Source organism: Lemur catta, chromosome 3 (assembly GCF_020740605.2).
Source record: "Lemur catta isolate mLemCat1 chromosome 3, mLemCat1.pri, whole genome shotgun sequence".
NCBI lineage: Eukaryota > Metazoa > Chordata > Mammalia > Primates > Lemuridae > Lemur > Lemur catta.
The window spans coordinates 25132819-25154508 of record NC_059130.1 but is presented as its reverse complement, the minus strand read 5'-3'; the positions used below and the strand labels follow the sequence as shown (position 1 = coordinate 25154508).

Genomic DNA, 21690 nt, shown 5'->3' with positions numbered 1-21690 from the left:
TAAGATCCTCTGTTACAGTAGGCCATATATTCAAATTGCCTGTGAAATATTGTTATACCATTCATTAGATTCTTCTTAGTAGTTGCCACAGACTGGTTTTAAAATATTAAGCATCATTGTCTTATGAAAACAATCAAGAAATTTAAATATAATTTGAGGAGTCTAACCTTTCAAGCACAGTTAAAATTAGATATTATCGGCTGGGCGAGGTGGCTCACATCTGTAATCTTAGCACTCTGGGAGGCCAAGGCGGGCGGATTATTTGAGCTCAGGAGTTCAAGACCAGCCTGAGCAAGAGCAAGACCCCATCTCTACTAAAAATAGAAAGAAATTATATGGACAGCTAAAAATATATGTAGAAAAAATTAGCCAGGCATGGTGGCGCATGCCTGTAGTCCCAGCTACTCGGGAGGCTGAGGCAGGAGGATCGCTTGAGCCCAGGAGTTTGAGGTTACTGTGAGCTAGGCTGACGCCATGGCACTCACTCTTGCCTGGGTAATAGAGTGAGACTCTGTCTCAAAAAAAAAAAAAAAATTAGATATTATCTGAGTTCAATAACACTGACCTCAACTGAGAAAGTAAAACTTGAGCACCAGCCTGACCAAAATAAAATAGATTCATCTCCCGCTGAAATCGGGTATCTGTTTGTCGTTATTGCCTTTGGTAAGAGTTTTGATATAGATATTGACTCATGAACAATTAATGCTGTAATTGAATTGCTGGTGTATTTAAAACCTCTCATTTATTAGAACCTTTTATTAAATTAAGTTACTTGTAAGAGGAATGAGCCTATTAATGCTTTTGATTTTTGGTCATAATCTCTTAACTTCTCACCTTTTCAATTTGTGGATAGTGTTTTTTTTAACCCTCCTCTCTTTCTTGGAAAGCTTTTTCCTAGTGATGCTGTTTATTGAATACTTACTATACACTGTGAAAGAAAAGCTTTTCACCACATTTCTCATATGTCACTGTAGTAAAAACTGGCAAGAAGTATTGTTCATTGGAATTATGGAAATATTAGGTCATTAAATATGAAATGTCTGATTTCGAATCGAAAGTTTAGTTTATTATATCTCAAACAAGCAGCAGTACAATTACTCAAAGTATGCCTCTAAACTGTCGACACAGTTTTGCCATCTTAATGGTTGCTTATTTATGCCAGCATCAAAGAGCCCGGAGAGCAAGTGGTGATGAAATCGCAAAAGGCGTTTTCCACTGCTTGTTTTTTTTGTTTGTTTCTTTTTTTTTTTGAGACAGAGTCTTGCTCTGTTGCCCGGGCTAGAGTGCCGTGACATCAGCCTAGCTCATAGCAACCTCAAACTCCTGGGCTCAAGCAATCCTACTGCCTCAGCCTCCCAAGTAGCTGGGACTACTGGCATGCGCCACCATGCCCGGCTAATTATATATATATATAATTTTTTTTTTTAGTTGTCCAGATGATTTCTTTCTATTTTTTAGTAGAGACGGGGTCTTGCTCTTGTTCAGGCTGGTCTCGAATTCCTGACCTTGAGCGATCCTCCCGCCTCGGCCTCCCAGAGTGCTAGGATTATAAGCGTGAGCCACCGCGCTCAGCCTCCACTGCTTGTTGAGAATTGAATATTTTTCCTTGCAAGAAGTGGTCCAAAGCCTGGAAGAAGTGGTAGTCAGTTGGTGCAGGGTCTGGTGAATATGGTAGATGACAGGGAGTTTCCAAGTCCAGCCTCTATAGTTTGAGCAGCATTGTTTTTTGTGACACATAGTGTTGCAAGAGGATTGGCCTGTCTATTGACCAATCTCAGCTGCTTAATCGCAAGCATCCTCATCATTTTATCCAATTGATAGCAGTAGACATCCACTGTAATCCATTGACCAGGTTTCATGATGCTGCAGTGGGTAATACCAGTGCTGGACCACCAAATAGACACCATTAGGTTTTTTGATGAATATTTGATTTTGGTTTGGACTGTGTTTTGGCACCTCATCTTTATGCAGCCATTGTGCTGAATGCTTGCAATTGTCAAAAAGAATCTATTTTTCATCACATGTAACAATACTGTATAGAAATGGCTCACATTTATGTTGTAACAGCAAAGAAAGGCAAGCTTAGAGACGATTTCTCTTCTGACGCTCATTTAATTCATGTGGTACCCATCTAGCCAGCTTCTTTACCTTGCTGATTTGTTTCAAATGGTCCAATATTATTGGAACAGTAACGTCAAATTTTGCTGCTAATTTATGCATAGGTTGAGATAGATTCGCTTCCACTACAGCTTTCAGCTCATCATTATCCACCTTTGTCTCAGGTCACTCACATGGCTCACTTTCAAAATTAAAATCACCAGAATGGAACTGCTCAAACCATCGATGTACTGTGTGTTCATTAGCCACATCCTTCCGAAACACTTCAATAATATTTTTTTTTTTTTTTTTGAGACAGAGTCTCACTCTGTTGCCCAGACTAGAGTGCTGTGGCGTCAGCCTAGCTCACAGCAACCTCAGACTCCTGGGCTCAAGTGATCCTTCTGGCTCAGCCTCCCAAGAGGCTGGGACTACAGGCATGCACCACCATGCCCAGCTAATTTTTTCTATATATATTTTTAGCTGTCCAGCTAATTTCTTTCTATTTTTAGTAGAGACGGGGTCTTGCTCTTGGTCAGGCTGGTCTCAAACTCCTGACCTCAAGTGATCCTCCCACCTAGGCCTCCCAGAGTGCTAGGATTACAGGCGTGAGCCACTGCGCCCGGCCTTCAGTGATATTTCGAGCTATCTGTGCTTCATTGGTTCCATGATGGAACTCATATTCAAAAATAACACAAATTTTTGACTTATCCATGGTTTCACAAAAATTGCTGTAAAAAAAATGTGAAAGATAATCACAAGCCAAAACATGTGTTTGAAAGACTGAGGATAACCTTCACAATAGGAAAAAAAACCAAGAAGTGTCAAAGTGAAATGTCAGAGATATCAACTGTTAAGCTCAGGATATTTCATACTTAATGACCTAATAACATGTTTTCACCCATTTGGTCACTAAAAATCTATTGAATGCCCATGTATATCACGTGCTGGATATAGAAAGAGAACAAAGACAATAGTCCCTGTTTTTGAGGTCAATTTATGGTTTAGTGCCATGGGGTAGTTGGAGAGGTTGGGAGTGGAATCAGGAAAGTCAGCAGACCATTGCAGTACAGTGTGCTATGTGCATAACTAGCACACTAGTTAGGTACTAAGGGAACAAAGAGGAAAGGCACCTAACTCAGAAAGGTGGTGGGAAGAAGTAGTGGGGAGGGAAGGAGAAGAGATGCTGGGAATGACTTATGGGAGATGATAACTCTTAACCTGAATTCTGAAGGTTAACAAGAGTTAGTTTGTGAAGAGAGAGAGTTTCTATAAAAAAAGAATATCACCAAGATGTTTGTGGTAATTTCGGTGATTTGCAACTGCAGATATTTGAAAGCATCCCATCTCCTTTAAATGAACACCAGTGTTTTAAAATTTCAGGACCAAACAGAGCTAGACATCCAGTTACATGATTTATTGTTTAACTTTTCTAAAATTGTGAAATTCAATGTATCTAGAAAAGTATATAAAATGCATATGTACAGTTTAACAAATAATTTGAAAGCAAACAGTTAGGTAACCACCAATAGAACAATATCAGCATCCTAAAAGCCGGCTCTTGTTCCCTGCCCTAATCACATGCTGTCCACCTCTCTGTAGTTTTATCATGTGTATATATCCCTTAGTAATATCTTTAGTTTTGCTTGTTTCTAAACTCTATATTATTGGGTTAATACTGTTATATATCTTTTGATCAATATCTAATGTTTGTGAGAGTCATCCATGTTGTTGCATACAATCTAATTTTAATACAGTTTATTGCAATGTAGTATTTCATTATATGAACATGCCATTATTCAGTCATTCTATGGGATAATGCTGCACTCCCCAACTCCTGGGCCGCAGACCAATACCAGTCTGTTGCCTGTTAGGAACGGAGCTGCACAGCAGGAGGTGAAGCTTCATCTGTATTTATAGCTGCTCCTCATCACTTGCCATTCCCCCCTAATCCCCTCAACCCCATCCATGGAAAAATTGTCTTCCATGAAACTGGTCCCTGGTGCCAAAAAGGTTGGGACTGCTAGTTAATTCATAATGGATTCAGGAATCCATTATGAACAGTGCTGCTAAGAATATCCTTGTACTTTCAGTGATATTCTTTCAAACAATTCCAGTATTCATACATATATATAAAAAATGATAAATCAGACTAAATAAAGCTTTTATTTTAATTATTAAGTATGTTAATACTAAGCTTTTTCAAACTACTAATGATTCTCTGCCAGGTATAGTTTATCATTATAATTTATTAACAATGGGAGATTAGAAGTAAAAGCTTATTTAAAAGCGGTAAAAAAATTTCAGTGAACTGGCTGGGCGTGGTGGCTCACACCTGTAATCCTAGCCCTCTGGGAGGCCGAGGGAGGTGGATCGCTCGAGGTCAGGAGTTCGAGACCAGCCTGAGCAAGACCCCATCTCTACTAAAAATAGAAAGAAATTATATGGACAACTAAAAATATATATAGAAAAAAATTAGCCGGGAATGGTGGCGCATGCCTGTAGTCCCAGCTACTCGGGAGGCTGAGGCAGTAGGATTGCTTAAGCCCAGGAGTTTGAGGTTGCTGTGAGCTAGGCTGACACCATGGCACTCACTCTAGCCCGGGCAACAAAGTGAGACTCTGTCTCAAAAAAAAAAAAAAAATTTTCAGTGAACTAATCAAAAAGGTCTACAAAATCAGCCATGATAAGTCAGTATACAACTTGTCAATTATTGGCTATAATGAAGAAATTGCTCCTCCTAGAAAATGACTCAGTTCTAAAACATTTTATTAAAATTAAAAGATTAAAAGTCTAAGTTAGGTTAATACCTTGTCTTGCCTTTTAGTTTCCTGATTACACAGAATGAATAATAAATCTTGTCGGTAGTTATTACCATTGTGAATGGGGCAAGTGTATCAGAAGGACTCGTTTGTCAGGTTTTTTTCTTTAAACATAGGCTGTTAAAAAATTGTTTTTTATTATATCCAGCCATGTAAACTCAAAGAATTATTTACTATTGGTATAAAAGGAAATAAACTGGAAGACCAAAGTCCTATTTTAACAGTAGGAAAATATAGTTTTAGCTTTTTCATTGAGAGCGTCTCCCTAATCCTCCCAACCCTCAGATGTACGCTGTTCTCTTCTAAAATATCTGGTAATGATATTGAGACAAAGCCACCCACTTAAATTTGGACTTTTGGCTGTAACCACTGAGCCTATAAACTTGCTGAGAGCCATTTCATCTCTTTTGTCTCCTTCTTCATATTTTATGTTTGTATAACTTAGAGTTTTCAAAACATTTTACACTTTCTCTTGCTTAATCCTGCGAGGCAGGTATCATCCTCTCTTTATGGGAATCAAAGTGAAATGGTTATTTGGGCAATAAGTTGTAGAATTTACATTCATACTAACTCTGCGTTTAAAAAAGGACATGCTTACAAAATAAGTGTCACATATTTTTCTGTATTTCTTGCTAAGATAAAGAGAATTGTTCAGAATCATTAACTGCTTAGTGTGACCCCAAGAATTTCATCTCCTTGGATAGCTTCATACGGATTTTAATTTATGCCTTTTATTAAGATAAAAGATTGGCCGGGCACAGTGGCTCAGCCTATAATCCTAGCACCCTGGGAGGCAGAGGTGGGAGGATTGCTTGAGCTCAGGAGTTCGAGACCAGCCTGACCAAGAGCAAGACCCCATCTCTACTAAAAAACAGAAAAAAAAATTAGCCTGGCAACTAAAAATAAAAAAAAAATTAGCTAGGCATGGTGGCATGTGCTTGTAGTCCCAGCTACTTGGGAGGCTGAGGCAGGAGGATCACTTGAGCCCAGGAGTTTGAGGTTTCAATGAGCTAGGCTGACACCACTGCACTCTAGCCAGGACAACAGAGCAAGACTCTGTCTCAATCAATTAATCAATAAAATAAAAGATTATTATGTTCTGCAGTAATTTTTGACGCGAGTTATTTTTCAAGTCTCATCCATATCTTCCTTGTTCAAATGTTTAATACCCGAGCAAAGCTCAAGCTTAGAAAAATATTTGGAGATCCCATAAAAAACATTAAGTCAACATCAGTAATGTCAGAAAAGGGAAAGTACCACTGTAAGGAATTTTGAATAATTTGATTTTGTTATTTTTACTTCAAATTTTTTATTTTCATACCTCAAATATTAAGGAGAAAATAGGAAAGTTCTATGCATTATTTTCTTTTCTCCTTCTTTCCTCAAGCAAGATATTCTGGTCATAAAGGGCAACAAGTCCAAGTAAGTAAGAAGTTTGAAAAACTGATTTGCAAAGGAAAACTGTTTCAAGAGGCAGTAAATAATATTTAATTATTATAACCACATCTTTAGAAGGTTAATGTGGAAATAGTCATTAATTTTTTTCCTCAGTCACTCAGCCATAGATTAGAACACATGTCATATATCCTCTTTATGGAAGGAGGAGAAGACTATTATACTAAAAAGAGGTAAATATGAGTAAGTGGTGTTTTTTCTTTCATCTTAAAGCTTAAAACCAAATGAATAGACAGGCCTCTTCTAGATTTTTCTGTGGGAGTATGATTATATTAGTTTGCTAGGGCTGCTATAATGAAATACCACAGACTGGGTGGCTTAAACAACAGAACTTAATTTTCTCATAGTTGTGGAGGTTAGAAGTTCAAGATCAAAATTGGCAGATTTGGTTTCTTCTCCTCTCACCTTGCTTTGCTGTGTCCTCTTGTGGTCTTTCCTCTGTGTGCATGAATCCCTGTTGTCTCTATGTGTCCAAATTTCCTCTTCTTAAAAGAATACCAGTCAGAATGGATTAGGGCCCACCCTAACAACCTCATTTTAATTTAATCACCTATTTAAAGGGCCTATCTCCAAACACAGTCATATTCTGAGATACTGGGGATTATAGCTTCAACGTATGAAACAATTCAGCTCATAACAATGATTTAGAAAGGTTTTAGAGGTAATTGCATAATAATTGACTTATGTCCACCTGGGTGGAGTACAGTTCACCCTCAGGAAGTGTCATTAAAATTGTATAATGGGTGATTTTTTCCCTTCAAGTCAGCCAATATTTATTTTTCTCAGCAAGGCACTGAGAAAAAACAAGAAAAATACAAAAGTAACTAAGATGCTTATCTTCCCTCAAGGAGTATAAGGATCTGATAGGGAAGAAAGGATGTATATACAATAACCATACTACTAGGCACAATATTTAAGTGCAATGAGAAAGGTACCCAAAAAGTGCCATAGGAATGTGGAAGAGGAAGAAATTCCTTGTTGGTTACTCTACTTTCTCTGCCCTAACTTATTCACAGTTGTCCAAAAGGTTTAAGGTGAGAATGGCAAATAGAAAAAAATACTAAGTCAATGGGTTTGCGTTTACTAAGATGTTAACTCGTAGGCCTCTGCTCTCTCCCTTTTTGGGTATTTGTTTATTTCTTCTTAAAAATTTGCCTAAGAGGCCGGGCGCGGTGGCTCTCGCCTGTAATCCTACCACTTTGGGAGGCCGAGGCGGGTGGATTGCCCGAGGTCAGGAGTTCGAGACCAGCCTGAGCAAGAGTGAGACCCCCGTCTCTACTAAAAAAAATAGAAAGAAATTATCTGGCCAACTAAAATATACATATAGAAAAAATTAGCCGGGCATGGTGGCGCATGCCAGTAGTCCCAGCTACTCGGGAGGCTGAGGCAGGAGGATTGCTTAAGCCCAGGAGTTTGAGGTTGCTGTGAGCTAGGCTGATGCCACAGCACTCACTCTAGCCAGGGCAACAAAGTGACACTCTGTCTCAAAAAAAAAAAAAAAAAAAAAAAAATTTGCCTAAGACATAAAAATAGCTTTATTACTTTTTATTATTTTAAGAGTAAAATATGTTTGCACTTAGAAATTCAGACAGAGATTCACATGAGAACACTTACTGGAGTGATAGTAATGTTCTGTATCTTGAAAGGGGTGTGAGATAACACAGATACATGCATTTGTCAAAACTGAACTTAACATCTGTTCATTTCACCCTATGTAAATTATACCTTAATTTTCTTTAAAAGGTGTAAAGAAGAAAATAAAAACGTTATGGACTTTTTTCTGTGCATATATATAGATAGATAGCTGCATAATTACAAAAAATTGATTATATCAAACAAGTTATTTTGTAGCATTCTTTTTCCATTTAATATAATGTGGACATCTTTCATGCCAATAAATATAAATCATTTTTAATGGTTTCGTAGGATTCCATTAAATAAATGTATATTATTATTAACTTTAAGGCTAGTCTGCAGCCTCCTTGAGGGCAGAACAATATTTTCCTAGCTTTCTAGCCCTAGCTTATCTGTCTGACCTTATTTTTTACTAGTCAGTCTACTTGCCGCTCCAGTCCCATTTGTCTTTTTTATATATTCCTGCCTTCTTACCTTCCCCATGGTTTGTTTTAATTAAATTCTACCTTTCCTTTCAAAGCCCATTACAAATCCAACACTGACCTTTCTATTCCCTGAATTCTCTTGCATTTATCATACCTCTCAAAGTGCTTAGTTATCTTTTTTTTTTTTTTTAAGACAGAGTCATCCTTTGTTGCCCGGGCTAGAGTGAGTGCTGTGGTGTCAGCCTAGCTCACAGCAACCTCAAACTCCTAGGCTTAAATGATCCTACTGCCTCAGCCTCCCGAGTAGCTGTGACGACAGGCATGCGCACCCATGCCCGGCTAATTTTTTCTATATATATATTTTAGTTGGCCAGATAATTTGTTTCTATTTTTAGTAGAGATGGGATCTCGCTCTTGCTCAGGCTGATCTTGAACTCCTGAGCTCAAGCAATCCACTCGCCTCGGCCTCCCAGAGTGCTAGCATTACAGGCGTGACCCACCGCGCCCGGCCGCAACCATCTTTTATATTCTAATTTTCTTGTAAGCAATGGATAAAAGCACATGCTTTGGAATCAGACATATCTGCATTCAGATCATGGGTCCACTACTTACAAGCTATATGACTTGGCCTCTGTTTTCACATTTTTTTGTTCTTATTAGTAATATTGACTTAATAGTGCTTTTGTGAAAATTAACTAATTATATAAAATTTTTAACTCAGAGCCTGACCTGTATAACTGCTTAATAAATACAATAAATAGTAACCATAGCTGGGCATGGCGGCTCATGCCTATAATCCCAGCACTTTGGGAGGCCAAGGCGAGAGGATTGCTTGAGGCCAGGAGCTAGAGACCAGCCTGGGTGACATAGAGACCTCCTCTCTACGAAAAATAAGAAAAAAATGAGCCAGGTATGGTGGCATGTGCCTGTAGTCCTAACTACTCAGGAGATTGAGGTGGGAGGATCACTTGAGCCCAGGAGTTTGAGGCTGCAGTGAGCTATGAGCACTCTACTGCACTTCAGCCTGAGCAACAGACAAGACCCCATCACTTTAAAAAAAAAAAAAATTATAACCATTATTCTTATGTTTTTGTTGGTGGTGGTTAAGCACTGTTAGTCTTAGCTCTCAATTAAAGGGTACTTTTCTTGTGGGCAAAGAAACCTTAGTTGAATGCTGGGCATAAGTAGCCACTTACATACTTTAAACTAAACATCTGTAGGGTAGCTTTAAGTTTTCAAAGCAGTAGTTTCTCATTTACTAGACTTAAAAATAATCACTTGAATCAGCTCTTACAAACTGAGCAACCAATGACCTAATCTTAGTAATCTTTGACTTCTTTGTTTCAGTGGCTTCACACATAGTGTGGGGAAAAAAAAGTAAATAAGATTGTTCACTATTTTCTTACTTGGAAGATATACCATACCTCATGAAATTTACTTGGGGATATAATCTGGGAGATAGAAAACCCACTTGATAACTGAATTAGTTCTATGTGGCTCCTAGGAATTTTAGATGAATTGCTGAGGTGTAGAGGAAAAGAGAGAGTTTATTTTGCTTTTATATACCTCTCTCTCGGTACTGGTAACAACTCCAGATTTGGAAATTTATGAAAGGATTCTTGCACTCTTAGTTTTGTACTCTTTCCTACTGATTTCCATTCCCACTTTTGCTTGTTTAACTTACTCACCTCTAATCTAAAATGTTACAGAAGCATCATATGGAAACTCCCTGCTTCTCTGGATTTTGCTTCCCTCACTGCACGATAAAAAGTAATTTCTGTGGCGTCTTCTAGCTGTAAAATTAATCTAAATTAGGATTAAATAAAAATTTATCAATAATCATTTTATTGTTTCTAACCAGCTTTTAAAATTTAGTTAATTAATTTTTGAAATAAGATTTATGGCTGCATGTAATTACGTTTTGGGGTCTTTCATAGGTGAAGAATTTAGATGTCTCCTCAGAAGACTAAATTTCTTATATTTCATTTTCAACTTTAATTAGAATTTCTGCTTCATAGAATCATGAGGAAAGTGTGCTTTTTTTTCCCTTGCCCCCACCCCCAAAAGTATGCTTTTAGTTCTGATCCTCTGTACATTACTATTTTGGATGGTACTTTGGGTTGGTCAAACAGAGTATTGGAGATGTACTACTACTACCCATTCTATGTAGACATCTAATTGCATGTTAGATGCTTTATGTGGCAGTTAAGTCTTTCCCAGCACTATTATTCTTTGCCATTAGAAGTATGACTGTTAACATTTTCACTCTAGTCATAAGAAAGATTTAAAGGAATAATGCAAGCTTTGAAATTATAAAGGCTCACACAACTGTTATTTTTCTTGATTGCTTTGGGAAAAAATGTGTGAAAATAGTACATGCTCTTCAAAAAGAATTTAAACAATAGAGAGAAGTATAATTAACAAAGTAAAAAAAAAAAACCTCCCCAGAAATATTGTGAATATTGTTAGACTTTTTATTTATTTATTTATTTATTTGAGACAGAGTCTTGCTCTGTTGGCTTGGCTAGAGTGCCATGGCATCAGCCTAGCTCACAGCAACCTCAAACTCCTAGGCCCAAGCAATCCTTTTGCCTCAGTCCCCCAAGTAGCTGGGACTACAGGTATGCGCCATCATGCCTGGCTAATTTTTTCTACATATTTTTATTTTTCTGGCTAATTTCCATCTATTTTGTTTTGTTTTGTTTTGTTTTTTAGTTGTCTGGCTAATTTCTTTCTATTTTTAGTAGAGATAGGGTCTCGCTCTTGCTCAGGCTGGTGTTGAACTCCTCAGCTCAAGCAGTCCTCCCACCTCGGCCTCCCAGAGTGGTAGGATTACAGGCGTGAGCCACCGTGCCCGGTCTTGTTAGACTTTTTAAAATTCTAAAACATTCCCTTTTGTTCAACAAATACTGAGGAGTAAAAAAAAAAGAACAAAACGAAACAAAAATCCCTTTTTTCAAAATTATGTATAGTTCAGACATACAAAAATGTATTAAAAAAATACAAACCTCGCATATAACCACGATGCATAGATTCAAATAAGATAGAGGCAGTCTGTGAATTATGGTAATAGAATAGACTATACATATTATAAGTTTGACAAGATAATTGTAATTTTAAAATTGGGAAGTAAGGTAATAAAGTATGAGAGGGATATTAACTTTTATAACAAGAAGTCAATTAGACACTGTCTATAATTGAAACATTTAGTTAAAAAAAATAAATAACCTCAACCTCTTATAGTCTCCTTTTTCAGTCTTAGAAAGAAATCTTTTAGGTTGAATATCTCTTGTAAACTTCATTTTCTTTTTTATGTTAATTTAACTGAAATTATATTTATTACATTTTACTTTCAAAATTACACATGTAGAATGATTTATCTCATTTTTTAAAATGTAATAAAAGTAAGTTTACTTGAATTTGGCATAAAAAGAAAATTGAGGTTAAACTGAATATTGCTTTTCTTTATCACAAGATATTATTTCAGAAGGCCCCCCTAAGGTTAAGAAAAGAGATTCTGAAAGACAAAAGACTATGTGTGAACTTTGGCTCCTGATTCAAACAAATCATTTATTAAAAAAATATATTAACCAATTGATGGAATATGAAGGCTTGCTGAATATTTGATAATATTAAGGAATTCTGGTAGTTTTTTTATAGTTATAATATTGGTATTGCAGTTTCTTAAAAAATCTTCATCTCTTGGGGAGAATATTGTGGTATCTTATGAATGAAATGATATAATGGCTGGGATTTGCACAAAAATAATCTGGGATTGGGGTCGGGTGGGAGATACAGATGAAAGATTATATTTGGTACCGCTGAAGCTAGGTGATGGCTACACCGAACTTCATAATCTCTCTACTTTGTGTATATCTGAAAATGTTAAACCAAAAATATTTAAAAAAAAAACGACATTGAGGTCATGTTTTCTTAACCACATGATTCAATTTTAGACAATATCCTGTTGATATCCTGTGGTAAAATTAGCACTCTCACAGTTTCTTCTACCTCTATTACTCTATTACTAATATTTTATGGAGGTTTATAGTATCTGCCAATGTAGTTGTTGCATAATTCACACAAACCTTTGCCATGATGCAAAGCCCGAGAATTGGGATTGGGAGAGAAGCAAATGGGAAAATTGGTGGATAGGAAAGAAGATACATGAATTTTATATAGAGAGAAAAATCTGTTTTTATATAGAGGGAAAAATCTGTTTTTACATATACCCAAATGGTAATAGGATAATGGACTTTATAAGTGAATTTTATTTTATTTTTTGTAATTTTCTTTTCAAATTCTCTGCAATGTATAATGCTAGTTTGTAATCAAAGAAAAGCTATTTGAAAATAAAAAATATATCTACACTTACCTAGTTTTGCTCTTCTGAGATTAGCACATACCATAATTGCCTTTAACTGTTTCTAAATCAATTTTAAAGTATTTTAGTAGTTGGGGGTAGGTAGATTTAAAGCCCTGGATTGTTTCAGATTTTTGCTCCCCCTTCTCAACTTTCTTTTTTTCTGTTCTCTTTGAACAGTGTGTAGCAATTAAAATTCCTTTTTCTTATACTGTTTCTGGTGCTAAAATCACATTTAAATTTTTTAGAGTGAAGAATTAAGGATATTTTTACTGACCAGAATGAGATTTAAAGCTTATATAGGAGTATTGAAAGAGTACCAGTTGCTTTGTTTTGCATTTCCTTGTCAGTGAGAAAACATTAGCAGGTTGTTTTTATTTTCTGAACTTTTGATGATGGCTTTATTTTAAGAAAAAAAAAAAACTCACCTGGAGGCCCTGAGGAAACTAATAAACTAATCATTATAATTAACTTTACATCTCTCTACTCAACTGTTTTGTTTTTTTTTAAAGACAGAGTCTTGCTCTGTGGCCTGGGGTAGAGTGCAGTTGTGTCATCATAGCTCACTGCAACCTCAAACTCTTGGGCCCAAGGGATACCCCTGCCTCAGCCTCCCAAGTAGCTAGTCACACCAAACTGAGCTAATTTTTTTCAATTTTTGGTAGAGACAGGGTCTCACTCTTACTCAGGCTGGTCTCGAACGCCTGACCTCAAGTGATCCTTCTGCCTCGGTCTCCCAGAGTGCTAGGATTACAGGTGTGAGCCACCAAGCCCGGCCTCTACTCAACTTATGAATAAGCCTGAAGATATATAATCTTCATTTAGTTCATTGAAAATTTTTAACCATTTGTCTAGATTTATAAACCATCCTTCCCAGTCAGGGTGAAATTATCTGTTAAACCAGAATAACATGCGAGTCACAGTTCCTCATTCCTCAATATGATTAAACATAGTGGGCTTTTAATGCTTGATCTATTTTGTGAAATATCTTTATGGGCTATGTGGACATAGAAATATGAATTGGAGTTAAGATGAATCTTAGTAATTTGTAAAAGAGGACATTAGTTGAAATCCTGAAAGCTACTCTTTGAATAGAGCACTTAAAGGGAATACAGTACATTAACTGTTCCTAGAGTAGTTTTGGGGGAGAAAAAAATAATAAAATTAGTTTCACTTGTAGAAATTTTGATAACCCCTTGGAATCACTGCACTTACATTGGGCTTTGAAATTAGACATATAGAAAAGGTTTCAAGAAGACAATAAAATTCTTTCTCTCATGGAAGGTGAAGCAATTTTAATGTTGAAACTTCAGATTTGGGAAGAGGGAGGAGTTTTTTTTTTAATTTTTCCTACTAAAGTGATATATTTTCACTGTAGATAATTTGGAAAGATTAGTAAACCATGTTTTAAAGTAGACAGTATTTTATATAATTGATAATCTTAAATACTCAATTATGTATCTGGCTTTTTTTTGATTCAACTTTATCATAAGCATTTCCTAATGTTATTTTTAAAACTCCTAATAAGCATAGTTTGTAATGATATGGTATTTTTTTTGGTTTTCTTTCCTCTTTTTTCCCCAAGCAGGCAACTTTAAGGTCTTTAACCTTCAGAGTAGTTTTAAGGTGTGTCTTCAAGGAAGTTTAAATAAGAAAGGAAGGACACTTGGAATACTTGGCTAAACAGAAATTCAGCATAAAGTGTTGACTGTCTGAATTTATTGAACTCCCGTTGCCCAACCTTTTGTAAGAGCAAAATGACATTATCAAAAATTTAAATATGTGTAATCGTTGACCCAAAATTTTCTTTAGGAATTTATTCAACCGAAATACACAAATGAATATTTCTTTGTAGCATTTTTTTATAATAGCAAAAAATGTAAGCAATTACATTGCTTACTGAATGTACATCAGTAGGGGCTTGGATAGATAAATTATAATGCATCTAAAATGCAATACTATGCAGTCACTTCAATCAATGAGAAGAACTATATTTACTAATATGGAAAGATATCCAAAATAATGAGTAAGTGAAAAAAATTGCCACTCAGTGTAATCTCATTTCTGTAAATAATATTAATAAATATAAATCTCTATGGAATATGTATATAAAAATTTGAAAAGTATCCACTAAAGTTTGTTAATAGTGGTCATCTGAATGGGATAAGATTCCAGAAGACTTTCACCTTCTAAATTATCCACATCTATACTGTGATCTTATTTTCTTGTTTTACAATTGTATATTTTATAGTTGGGACATAACAAAATCCACTATCCAACAATTTCATTCTGCCGATCCTCTTAGATTCTCCATTGGTCATGAAACAGTGTGCAATTACTTCTGTTTTAGTAGGTCAAAAATATTTCTTCTCTTTTCCCTCATATTTAATGATCAATTGCTGAACTTTAGTATGTGTGTACTAGATCTTCCTGCTCAGACATATAAAGCATTGGTCCTTTAATACAGAATCTTTATTATGGATGGTCCAAGCTAAATAGATAAATTTACAGGAAAAAAGGACCTTTAAATTTAAATAACTATATCTTTCCTTAACATTAGGCTACTCTGGGAATTTTTATACACCTGGATTCGTATCATGAATCTGTTCTATTAGCATAGATGAAAATATTTTAATCTCTCTTGGTCATCTGTACACATAGTACATGGGGACATGTACCATCATCTTCTCTCTAAGTGATTATCTTTTTCTATATCCAGTCTCTTTCTTCTTGTTATACAGGTGTTTGTTTTATAATTATTTTCTTAAAACTCTACCTGTGCCTTTTTGTGCTTTTGTCTATTATTGCATATCACTCAACAAAAAGAAGTTTTTTAAAAAACTCATTTGGGGAGTTTTACGTGTTTTGAATAGGATGGAAAAAGGTGATATCCAAAACGTACAGTTTCTACATCCTGGTTTCCATTGCTTCTTTCTTTACAGTGCTTCTCTTTTATAGTTATGTTGACAATCTGACATCACTGTCACTGAATCAGAAGTTATGTGGTCAGGAGAAAATGAGAAAACAAAGGAAAACTTCCCTCCAGTTGCTTTAATACTGGTAAAAATGTTTGCACACCTGCTAAGATTTATAAAGTCACCAAGATTATATATAAATTATGCATAAGTTATGTGTTCTGAAGTAAGTTACAGTTTAACCTTAATTAGGCAGCTAAATTGTAAAAAACTAAATGTTAAACTCAAAAAATAGCCTACCCTTCCTTAAAAAGAAGTCACAGATATGACTCTTGAAGTAACCATGAAGCAGACAGGGGAGGGTATTAATCCCAACCTTGAGTCAAAGGTCAGGCCCTCAGGAAATTTGGAGATGTGAAAGGGATGTTTATGATTCAAGCTGAGCTTTTTCCAGGTTAACGTATTTACTTTAAAGCATTCAAGAAATATTTATTGAGCAGATACTGTCAGTCATAAGGGGTATTTGCTCCTTAAGGAATTTATCCTCTGGTAAGAACAGTTGATTGCAATGTAATAAATAGATGATACGAGAGAATGCACACCCAGGTGAGGAACCTAATCCAGAGGGTGGAGTGAAGTAGAAAACAATGTTAGAGAGGGTTACATGGAAGATGTGACCCTTGTACTCAATCTTTAAGTACAAGAAGGAGTTGGGGAAAGAAAAGTATTGGTTCTTCTGGACAGAGAAGGCAGTGTATGCAAAAGCCAATAGGCAAAAATGCTACATTAAGAGCCCTTAAAATAGTTCAGAATAGCCAGAGCATAGTATTCTAGGGGGGAAAGGTCAAAGAGGAGACCAGTAAGCAGCTGCCAGTTTGAGTACTATACTAAGCCATTCTGACTCAATCCTGAAGGTCAAGAAGAGCAGAGCATTTGAAAGTTTTTTAAGCATGGGAAAGGAGTTATATAATTACTCTTGAGCTTAAGGATCACCCTGGCTATAGAGGCAGAAAAAATGGAATTGGAGGACCTCTAACCCTGGCAGTATGGTGGTCAGATATTAAGTCTTGAATAAGCTTAATTTTCAATTTATTATTGAGCCTTGGAAAGTAGAGGTAATTTTCAAGGGCCAGTGAGCAATAAGCAAACGTGAACACCAGATTGTATTGGGGCAAATTAACAAATCAGTCTTGAGATTCAGGAATTGAGTGGTCAGGAATAAACTCTGGGGTTGAAGTAAAGTGGGGAAACTAGGTTTAAACGTGGTCCCAGTTGTGTGGCACTCTCCTAATCCTCCCATACTTAGCTCTCAGCAGAAACAAATGCAGGTCTTCCTCTCTGGAGAAAGATATTCTCAATGTAGGCCTCCAGAATCTCACAGATTCACAAAAAATTAAATGTGAACCTCTTAATAATCAAAGATCATCAAACAAGCCAGGTATAGTGGCATGCACCTGTAGTCGCAGCTATTCGGGAGGCTGAGGCAAGAGGATTGCTTGAGCCTAGGAGTTCAAAACCAGTCTGGGCAAACATAGCAAGACCCTTCCTTTAAAAAAATAGGCCAGGCACAGTGGCTCACGCCTGTAATCCTAGCACTTTGAGAGGCTGAAGCGAGAGGATTGCTTGAGGTCAGAAGTTCAAGACCAGCCTGAACAGAAGTGAGATCCTGTCTCTACAAAAAATAGAAATATTAGCTGGGCATGATGGCATGCACCTATAGTCCTACTACTCAGGTGGCTGAGGCAGGAGGATTGTTTTGAGCCCAGGAGTTTGAGGTTGCAGTGAACTATGATGATGCAACTGCACTTTAGTCAGGGCAACCGAGCGAGAGACCCTATCTCAAAATATATATATATATTTTGTGTATATATATATTATGTGTGTATATATATATATATATATTGGCCGGGCGCGGTGGCTCACGCCTGTAATCCTAGCACTCTGGGAGGCCGAGGCAGGTGGATCGCTCGAGGTCAGGAGTTCGAGACCAGCCTGAGCGAGACCCCGTCTCTACTAGAAATAGAAATAAATTATCTGGACAACTAAAAATATATATAGAAAAATTTAGCCGGGCATGGTGGCACATGCCTGTAGTCCCAGCTACTCGGGAGGCTGAGGCAGTAGGATCGCTTAAGCCCAGGAATTTGAGGTTGCTGTGAGCTAGGCTGATGCCACAGCACTCACTCTAGCCCGGGCAACAAAGTGACACTCTGTCTCAAAAAAAAAAAAAAAATATATATATATATATATATATATCATCAAACATACAAACAAACTTGAGAAAGAATCAACAGAAATAACAAATAACAGGTCCTCAGATATCATCAGATATCAAAGCCCTCATATATTGTCAGATATTAAAATAATCAGGCAGTATAAAATATCTATGACATTTTTAAAGAAATGAATCACAAAATGAATATCAAAAAGAAATTATCACAAATAACCATGCAAATGTGAATAATAACTAAATAGAACTTTACAAATGAAAAATTGCTGAAATCAAAATCTCGGGGATAGTTTAACGTATTTGATATACGGTGAAGAAAGAATTAGTAAATTAGAAGCCAGATATTTTTATTAAAAACTTTCCAGAAAGCAATACAGAGAATAAGCAACTGGAAAATATAAAAAAGAAATTAAAAGACATGGGGGTTAAAATAAGAAACACTGAAGTCCCCAGAAAGGAAAGAATAAAGAAAATAGAGAAAAAAGCCAAAATTCTTATCGATAAGAGCTGAGAATTTTTGATAACTGAGAAATGAACTCACAGATACAAGAATCACAACATATACCAAACAGAATAAGTAAATCACATAGTCATGTTGTAGCCAAATTGCAAAACACCAAGACAGAAGATCTTAAAGGACCACATCGCCTACAAAGAAACCACAATCAATAAGAATGATAGATTTCTCACTGCAACATTGGAAGCTACAAAAGGAGGGCATAGTTCAACATAAGAGAAAACCATCAACCTAGAATTTTATGTCCAGAGAAAGTATCTTTCAAGAATGATAGTGTTTCGGCCGGGTGCGGTGGCTCACGCCTGTAATCCTAGCACCCTGGGAGGCCGAGGCGGGTGGATCGCTCGAGGTCAGGAGTTCGAGACCAGCCTGAGCAAGAGCGAGACCCCCTCTCTACTAAAAATAGAAACAAATTAGCTAGCCAACTAAAATATATATAGAAAAATTTAGCCGGGCATGGTGGCGCATGCCTGTAGTCCCAGCTGCTCGGGAGGCTGAGGCAGTCAGATTGCTTAAGCCCAGGAGTTTGAGGTTGCTGTGAGCTAGGCTGAGGCCACAGCACTCACTCTAGCCAGGGCAACAAAGTGACACTCTGTCTCAAAAAAAAAAAAAAAAAAAGAATGATAATGTTTCAATGGCAGGATGTCAAATTAAAAAAAGGAATGATAGTGAAACAAAGATATTTTAGATAAAATAGAGTTTGCCTCCAATGGATTTTCACTTAAGGAAATTCTACTTTAGGAAAAAGGAAAATGATACCAGAAAGGAGGTCTGAGATGCAAGGAGGAACAGTGAGCAAAGAAATTGGTAAGCATCTGAGTAAATCTAAACAAGTGCTACCTGTATAAAATAATGATGATGATGATATCTAATTTGTAAGGTAATAAAAAGATAAAATATTGGACAACTAGGAGAATGGTTAAAATATTGGTTAATTTTTTAAATTTAGATTTTGTTAATTTTAAATTAATTATCATGCATGTTAAAATTTCAAGGGTAACTTCTAAAAGAGAAGAATGCATAACTTCCAAGCTAATAAAAAGGAAAAATGGAATTTAAAAATTTTTAAATAAAAAATTTTTTTTAGTTAGCATTGTACCTCTGTTATGCTGTATAACCTCTTGTAAGCCTTAGCTTTCTCATCTTCGATGTGTGCATAATAGTAGTACCTCCCTTATAGGGTTGTTATGAAGATATAATTAGATAATGCATATAAAAAAGCTTAACACAAATCTAGTACATAGTATTCAATAAATATTAGGCATTACTGCTATTAATAGTAATTATTTAGTTCAACTCTTTGCTGATGTGTAAATCCATGCTAGAACCTCCCTGCCACCATCTCACCCAGCTTCTCTCCAGTGAGGGGAATGCTACAGCCAAAGATAGCTAAAGAATATTGAACAGTTCTAGTAAGTCTGATGGGTCTTCCTTATGTTCATATAACTCCTTGCTCAGAACGTTTAGGATTCCCTATTGCCTTTCACGAAAAAACCCAAAGCATCAAGACTTTACATAGCCTGACCCTAATCAACTTGATCTCCTGGTTTCTCTTTAAAACCTTGAGTTAGATCTGTATAATGTTTATGAGGTCTCCTGACACTTTTGCTTAGAATGCCCTTTGAAGAAAAGGTAGAATTTGGATGATTTCCTTCATCTGAAAAACCCTCCATATCTGCCAAATTCAACCTATTCTTCAAACCCCATCTCAAGTCCCTTACGGGTTCTTGACTACTCTAGCCCTAAAGTAATCTATAGTTTGAAAAACTGTCATTCAAACCCAACTTTTACCAGTCAGTTATGACAATCTCTTCTACTTTTTCAGTTGAGCTTTTTTTTTTTTTTTTTTTTTTGAGACAGAGTCTTGCTCTGTTGCCCAGGCTACAGTGCCATGCTCAAACTCCCAGGCTCAAGCAATCCTTCTGCCTCAGCCTCCGGAGTAGCTAAGACTACAGGCATACGCCACCATGCCCAGCTAATTTTTTCTATATATATATTTTTAGTTGTCCAACTAATTTCTTTCTATTTTTAGTAGAGATGGGGTCTCACTCTTGCTCAGGCTGGTCTCAAACTCCTGACCTTGAGCGATCCTCCCACCTCGGCCTCCCAGAGTGCTAGGATTACAGGCATGAGCCACTGTGCCCAGCCTCAGTTGAGCTTTTATTTAAATGTTATATTGTCACAGAAATTTCCTTGAGTTTACATGGTCTTTCCAGCTAGATTTTCAGCTCCTTAAGACAGTGGTTCTTGGCCGGGCGCGGTGGCTCATGCCTGTAATCCTAGCACTCTGGGAGGCCGAGACAGGTCGATTGCTCGAGGTCAGGAGTTCGAGACCAGCCTGAGCAAGAGCGAGACCCTGTCTCTACTAAAAATAGAAAGAAATTATCTGGCCAACTAAAAATATATATAGAAAAAAAAAATAGCCGGGCATGGTGGCTTATGCCTGTAGTCCCAGCTACTCGGGAGGCTGAGGCAGGAGGATCACTTGAGCCCAGGAGTCTGAGGTTGCTGTGAGCTAGGCTGACGCCACGGCACTCACTCTAGCCTGGGCAACAAAGCGAGACTCTGTCTCAAAAAAAAAAAAAAAAAAAAGACAGTGGTTCTCGTATATGTCTTTGTATATTCCCTATAGCTTCTAGGGAAGGGAAATTAACATTTAACTGCCTACTGTATCCCAGGCAATATACTAAATGCTTTGTCATGTATTTCATCTCATTTAATCCTCACAACAAACTTCTGGAAATAGATACTAGTGTCTACATTTTACAGATAAAGATGTGGTACTTCAGAAAGGTTAAGTAATATACCTAAGGCACTTAACTACAGTGATTTTCTACTATATCTCCCATCAAAATAGCTTCCAATTAATACATATCTAGGAAGAGTAAAAGGCTCAGATGGTTTATACTTTTTTCTACTTGTCTTATTCTTACCCCACTCTGAAATTTATTGTCATGAGAAAGAGACTTCAAAAAAGCCAAAATTCTTCTCAAAAATTAAAATTTGGCATGCTGATTATTAACTAACAGCCAAACCGTAGGAATTCACTGAAGAGCTTGAAGTCAGAAAGTCATATTTTGGGGTGTTAAGAGGCTTAAAAAACATTTTTTTTCTCTTATTCTATACTTTGAGTTTATGTAGTATGACTTGAAATGAATCACAACAAAGTAGCCCATTCTTAGGGTGCCTGCTGGAAGTCAGTATCCTTTCAGAATATTCTTTCCCTTCTCT

General features: G+C 36.6%; 1 protein-coding gene across 1 annotated transcript in view; it reads left to right on the top strand.

The window, feature by feature from the left end:
* GOLPH3L (golgi phosphoprotein 3 like) overlaps positions 1-21690 on the top strand; it is a 36495-nt gene that overhangs the window by 6367 nt on the left and 8438 nt on the right. The gene's annotated exons all lie outside the window — the stretch shown is intronic.